This window comes from Dermacentor andersoni, chromosome 2, assembly GCF_023375885.2.
Source record: "Dermacentor andersoni chromosome 2, qqDerAnde1_hic_scaffold, whole genome shotgun sequence".
Classification (NCBI taxonomy): Eukaryota; Metazoa; Arthropoda; class Arachnida; order Ixodida; family Ixodidae; genus Dermacentor; species Dermacentor andersoni.
This window is the reverse complement of record NC_092815.1, coordinates 222,002,350-222,008,014: the sequence shown is the minus strand read 5'-3', so window position 1 is coordinate 222,008,014 and position 5,665 is coordinate 222,002,350. Positions and strand designations below refer to the sequence as shown.

The 5,665-nt window shown below is 47.2% G+C and overlaps 1 pseudogene; it reads left to right on the top strand.

The window, feature by feature from the left end:
* The first annotated feature begins 4,196 nt into the window (after positions 1-4,196).
* LOC140215880 (uncharacterized) lies at positions 4,197-5,013 on the top strand (annotated as a pseudogene).
* The last annotated feature ends 652 nt before the right edge of the window (positions 5,014-5,665 follow it).

Sequence of the window (5,665 nt, the reverse complement as noted above, 5' to 3'; positions counted from 1 at the left end):
TCCCGGTATATTTTCCATTTAGTAGTTACTTCATCCTGTGGCAACTGCGCCTTTTTTGCCTGCCCGTGCTCTCGGGATGCTTTCTGTCGTTCTGCGATCGCTTCTCGTATCTCCCTGTTCCACCAGCTTTTCGGTTTCTTTGTTCCTTTCCAACGAACATGTTGTTTCTCTTTCCGTATTAATGGCGTTATTACACTTAGAAGCTCACCATATTCGCAACGTTTACTAGGCCATTTGCCAAGTTCTTCCTCAACTCTAGTGACTATATTTGCTATTTGTTCAGCGTTCAAATTTGGACTGGTCATTTTGCTCTCCATGCTCTCTTTCCCAATTACATATCCCATCTTCAAAATGATGCGTTTATGGTCACTTCCTATGCTGTTAAACCCTTCCTCATCGATGACCATTTCTCTCAACTTATCATGAATTCCTTCTGTCATCAGAAAGTAATCAATGGTCGATTGCCGGTTTCCCACTTCCCACGTGATCTGTCCTTCACACTTAGGCCCTGCATTCACGATAACGAGGTTATGTTGCTCACAAAGGTCCAGCATTGACTTCCCGTTATTGTCGGTATAGCCATCTAAATCCTGTATGTGGGCATTCTTGTCACCTAATAGGACAATTTCAGCACCATTCCCGAAACCCTTAATATCAGCGCTTATGAATTCCACTAACTCTTTATTCGTTGTGCAATTTTTTTTGGTCCACAAATACGTAACGCCCAGCCAAGTTTTTTCCCACTAATGTACCTGATAACCAAAGATGCTCTTGACAGTGTGAATTTACTCTTTTCCATTTGGCTCCCTGATGGATGAGCATTCCGACTCCCCCTCCCTTTCTTTCCGACATAGTTCTGATGCGCCCTTCCCAAACATAATTATCAATAACTGGCGGCTCTTCTGAGTCTCTAAGGTGCGTTTCTGTAACCGCATACACCCCTATTTGTTCTCTGTGTAACTGCTCCTCAATCTCTGCCCACTTGTCCTTTCTTCTGCCGCCCTGCATGTTTATGTAGCCTATTGCATGGCGAGCTCTTGTTCTTGCTTTCCTCCTTTTTCTGTTATCGACGGCGATGATCAGCTGATGTTCCCCTAGGGGACCTTCTTTATTACTACCTACTCTGACCTCCTGAGCGCCCGCGGGCCCCCTAAAATAGCAACAGCGCGACCACCAAGTCGCCAGCCCACTTCTCGTGCTAGCCTGTAATTGAAGTGGATCCCGTCTCGTTTAAAACCAGCACAACTTCTAACTTCCCTGTTTACGTCGACAACCTCGAAGCCTTTCTATCGGCTCATTTTCCATATTGCCTCATTAGCAACCACTACGGCTCTTTGTACATGACTGTCACGTACAGGCACCTCCGGCACCGTGCACACCACGATCTGCACCTGAGAGGATAGCTCGCGCAAGTCGTCCACCCCCTTCGCCAAGCGCTGGGCTAGTCCTGGCCCTTTCCTGTTTAGGATGTCATTTAGCCCACCTGCTACTATGGCAAGGTTGCGCACGTGGGAATTTTCCGCGAGCTTTTCTTTTGCTCGCTCCATGACAGAACCCAGTGTACGCCCTGGAAATGTCCCTACCGCCACTCTTTTGTCACCTTTCACCCTCTCCACAATTGCTATTGAGCACCCAGGCAGGTTTGAGTCGCCAGCGAAAAACACCCTTTCACTCTCTCCTACCTCGCCATGCTTCCCTTTGTCCTTTTCCGCGTGAATCGGACTCGACAAGGGGCATTGTCCCCTGGGCTCCTGCTTTTTCCGCGTGTCAGACTCAAGGTAGGTGCCGCTCTTTTCAGCTAACCCTTCATCACCCTGTGCGCATTCCACGTATTTCGCTGACACTCTCTCGCCTGTCGCGTCGGGGGTCTTCGTTCCATTGTCACGCACATTCTCGTTTACAATGGCGGCTCTGTACAGATTTTCCTCGGCTGCTTCAAGTCTCTTTTCCACTACCTTCCGTGCATCACGCTCCCTGTTTAGCTCATTTTTGAGCTCTTGCACTTGTTTGAGAAGCTCTACCTGGAAAACCTCCATTTTCTACAGCCTAGTAGCGACATCACATTGTGTGCCGGTTGATTCGATGCCCTCTCCATTCTCATCCGTCTCCTCATCTGCCTTGAGGCACCCCCCGCGCACTGCTCGCTTTGCCGTCTTTCTCGCCATGTATTGCACGGCTTTTTGCAAATACTACAAAATTATAATATTGCTACTACTGATGCAAATACTATAATACTATATCAATGCAGTGCGCGTGCCTTTTAGCAAAGACCCATACGCACAGGATCCAAATCCTCAAAATGTCGCAAAGCAACTCTCACCACTGTTTCAAAAACAATCAATGCCGCGGAGACCGAAGATATGACCCGCTCTCGCGCGCACTCAACCACGCGGCCACGCTCTCACTTTCCTACCAAACCATGCACAGTAAAACCCCTAATAGATATTTGTCTTGCCACTTCCAAGCTGCCATTTAAAGATTACAAACACTCAACGTCCCACCCGGCTGCACATGTAGGAGCACGTGGCACGAAAGGACGCTCTAACCATCCTGCAAAACAAACGTACACGAAGCACACCCGCGCACCTGAAATACGAGAGACAAAAAAGGGAAGAAAAAGAAAACCACCCAATTACTATTTAAAGGCAAAAAATCAGCAAATAAAAACAGAAGCAAGCTCAAATGATGCACACAAACATGATTTCGTCGCCGCCATGGAGCCCCCAAAAACCATGTCCACTCGGCACAAAATTCAAACAAGATAAAGAGTTGCACCGCCCCTGGCGGCTTTCTAAGTAGAACTTTTGCAGGCTACGCCAGACCCGCATAAAGAAAAATGGGGGTCCTGGGCTAATACGCATGCAGGCCCCCTTTCCCAATACTGACACCCCCCCCCCCCCCCCCCTGTCGCCTGCTACGCTACTGGAAATATGCCATGCTTGATTTTAATGCCACCGAATTAAAAAGAACGAAGTGCGATCAACGGGATTATTATTGTTGTTATTATAAGGAAAACAACAACACTTGCTTGAAACGCGTGCTGTTGTAAACACCAACACATATGTTAGCTTTTTGATTAATCTGCATTCTGTTTTCAGCAAAAGCTAGGCTTTAAGGAAACATTTAGTGCACTCAAGACGAACAAGAACGTAGAAAGGACAACACAGCTCAGATGTCGATCCGTCTGAAGCTAGGCTTTGTTTGCATGACTAAGTTTAATACCGTGAGGAGGCGCATGGTTGTATCGAAAACATTCTTTATTAAAATTCAAGCATCAGACAGCAGTAATCGTTATACACGTTACTCTATAAATATGCAATAGATATGTACAATACTTAAGGCAATACAAACACCATAAAAATGCACTAGAATACAGATGAACATTACCAACTGTAATTAAAAACATTATTTGAAAATATTTTCGTTAAAGGTAAGACAAGCGAGGACGACACCAAATAAACGTGGCACTATCAAAAACAAAAATACAGTTCTTTATAAGCAGGCTAAATATCACAAGAACAAACAAGAGACGAACAACGAAGATTTGCATATCATGAATTACACTGCTCAGCGTTTCATTGGCAACGTGGAGGCTGGGAGGCGACACAGCGAACTTATTGGAACTATTCATGTATAGCGCAAACAGTCCTCTGTTAAAATGGCATCTTTCGCGTCTTCGCTTTGGCGAAATCAGATATAGTCTGTTCGAAGGATAGATCGCGGATGAGGTCACTTTCAATGGACATGATAGCAAGCTAGTTAACCTTGTCGTCAATGAGGCTCGAATGAACACGATTTTTTATCAGCGACAACTTGGAAAACGATTATTCTGTCTCACAGTTTGCCACGGGTATGCTTGAGTACATTCGCAAAGCAATAGAAAGGTTCGGAAACACATCAATAAGCTTTCTTTCGTGCAGCAACTTCATTATTCCCAGGGCATTCGGGTCTGTATTGTCTATTAACAGCATTTAGCCAAATGTGATTACTCGGTTGGCAACCTGGAATAAAGCATCGGAGCTTGAGCAATAAGTGCGTATCACCGTGTCACTCCAATCTAATCAATCAGACCGCATCCCGGTCTACGCGAACACTAAAATGGTGTCAGAAGTGTTACTTGGTCTCATGTGAGTGCCAAATCAAGTCATTCCGCCGTATCATCCCTGAGCAGCAAGCGGCAACCGGCAATCGCAGCCATGGCACACGCGCTCCCTCCCTTCCCAAGTTTCGACCTTCGCGCCACAGACGCCAACAATACTGGTCACGATGGACCAAGTGGATAGAAAGGTTCGAGAACTTTCTTTTAGCGTGTGATATCACGGCAGATGCACGCAAGAAAGCGCTCCTCCTGCGCCACGTCGGCGAGGAAGTCTACGACATATTTCGCTCCCTCCCCGACAGCGCTACACAAGCTCCAACAGCTACAAGCACGACCCAGACCACGCAGAGCCCATCGACGCCAGAATACGATGCCGCACGAGCAAAACTGAGTGCATACTTCGCCCCGCGAGTGAACTCTACCTTTGCGATCTACAAATTTCGCCAAGCCCAGGAAAACGTTGGTGAGCCACTGGACGCCTTCTACGCGCGCCTCCGGCAGCTCTCTCGCCACTGTAACTTCGAGAACGTCGACGCTGAAGTCCAGAACCAAATAATCCTCGCCACAACGTCGTCTCGCCTTCGCAAATATGCAATGCTTCATTCCCTCACTTTACCAGACTTACTTAAACAAGGAAGAATGCTCGAGGATGTCGAACGGGATGTATCCGAAATCGAAAAGAACGTCGATAGCAATGCGGCGGTGCTCGCAGTGCACAAGAAAGGACAGCACCATGGCCGACACCAAAGAAACAGCCGACAGATGCCACGACAGACCTATGCACCGCAACGACCTCGTGTCTCATCAGCAGATTGTCGCAACTGCGGTGGCAAGTGGCCTCACCAAGGCGGACGATCAAGTTGTGCTGCATGGGGTTGCCCCATGCAGCACAACTTGATCGTCCGCCTTGGTGATCTTGGTCCGCCTCGGTCCGCCTTGCAGCACAACGTGATCGTCCACCTTACATGCAAGGCATGTAACAAGGTTGGTCACTTTGCACGATTCTGTCGTTCAACGAGACAAATAGTACACGCAGTGGACTGTGACAATGGTCCAAACAGGAATCGGACAGTCTGCAGTAAGAAGAGTTCTAGCACCAAAGAATGTGCTGCCACCCGTGACACCAGTTCAAGCAGTGACGAGTATGTTTTCGTTGCCATGACCTCACCTCAGACAGGCCCATCACCAAAAGTTATTGTCTCTGTCAACAATGTGCAGGTCACTTTCATAATCGAGACAGGTGCAACAGTGTCAATTGTTGGCAAAAATGACTTTAAGAGCTATCGCCTAAAGGTGAAACTCCAGGAAACATCCGTCAGAGTGTTCCCATACAAAGCAACATCTCCGCTTGAACTTCTAGGCAAAGTCTCTGTCACAATGAGATACAAAGATAACTGCATTGAAGAAGACATCTTTGTCATTCCAGGAAACTGTGCACCACTCTTAAGCTTCACAACAGCATCCAACCTGGGGCTAGTCCAGATCACATACCAAGTTAATTAGCATCCACAAGTCAATCGTGGAAGCATTCCCCAAGTTGTTTAGTGGAGTTGGAAAACGAAAAAA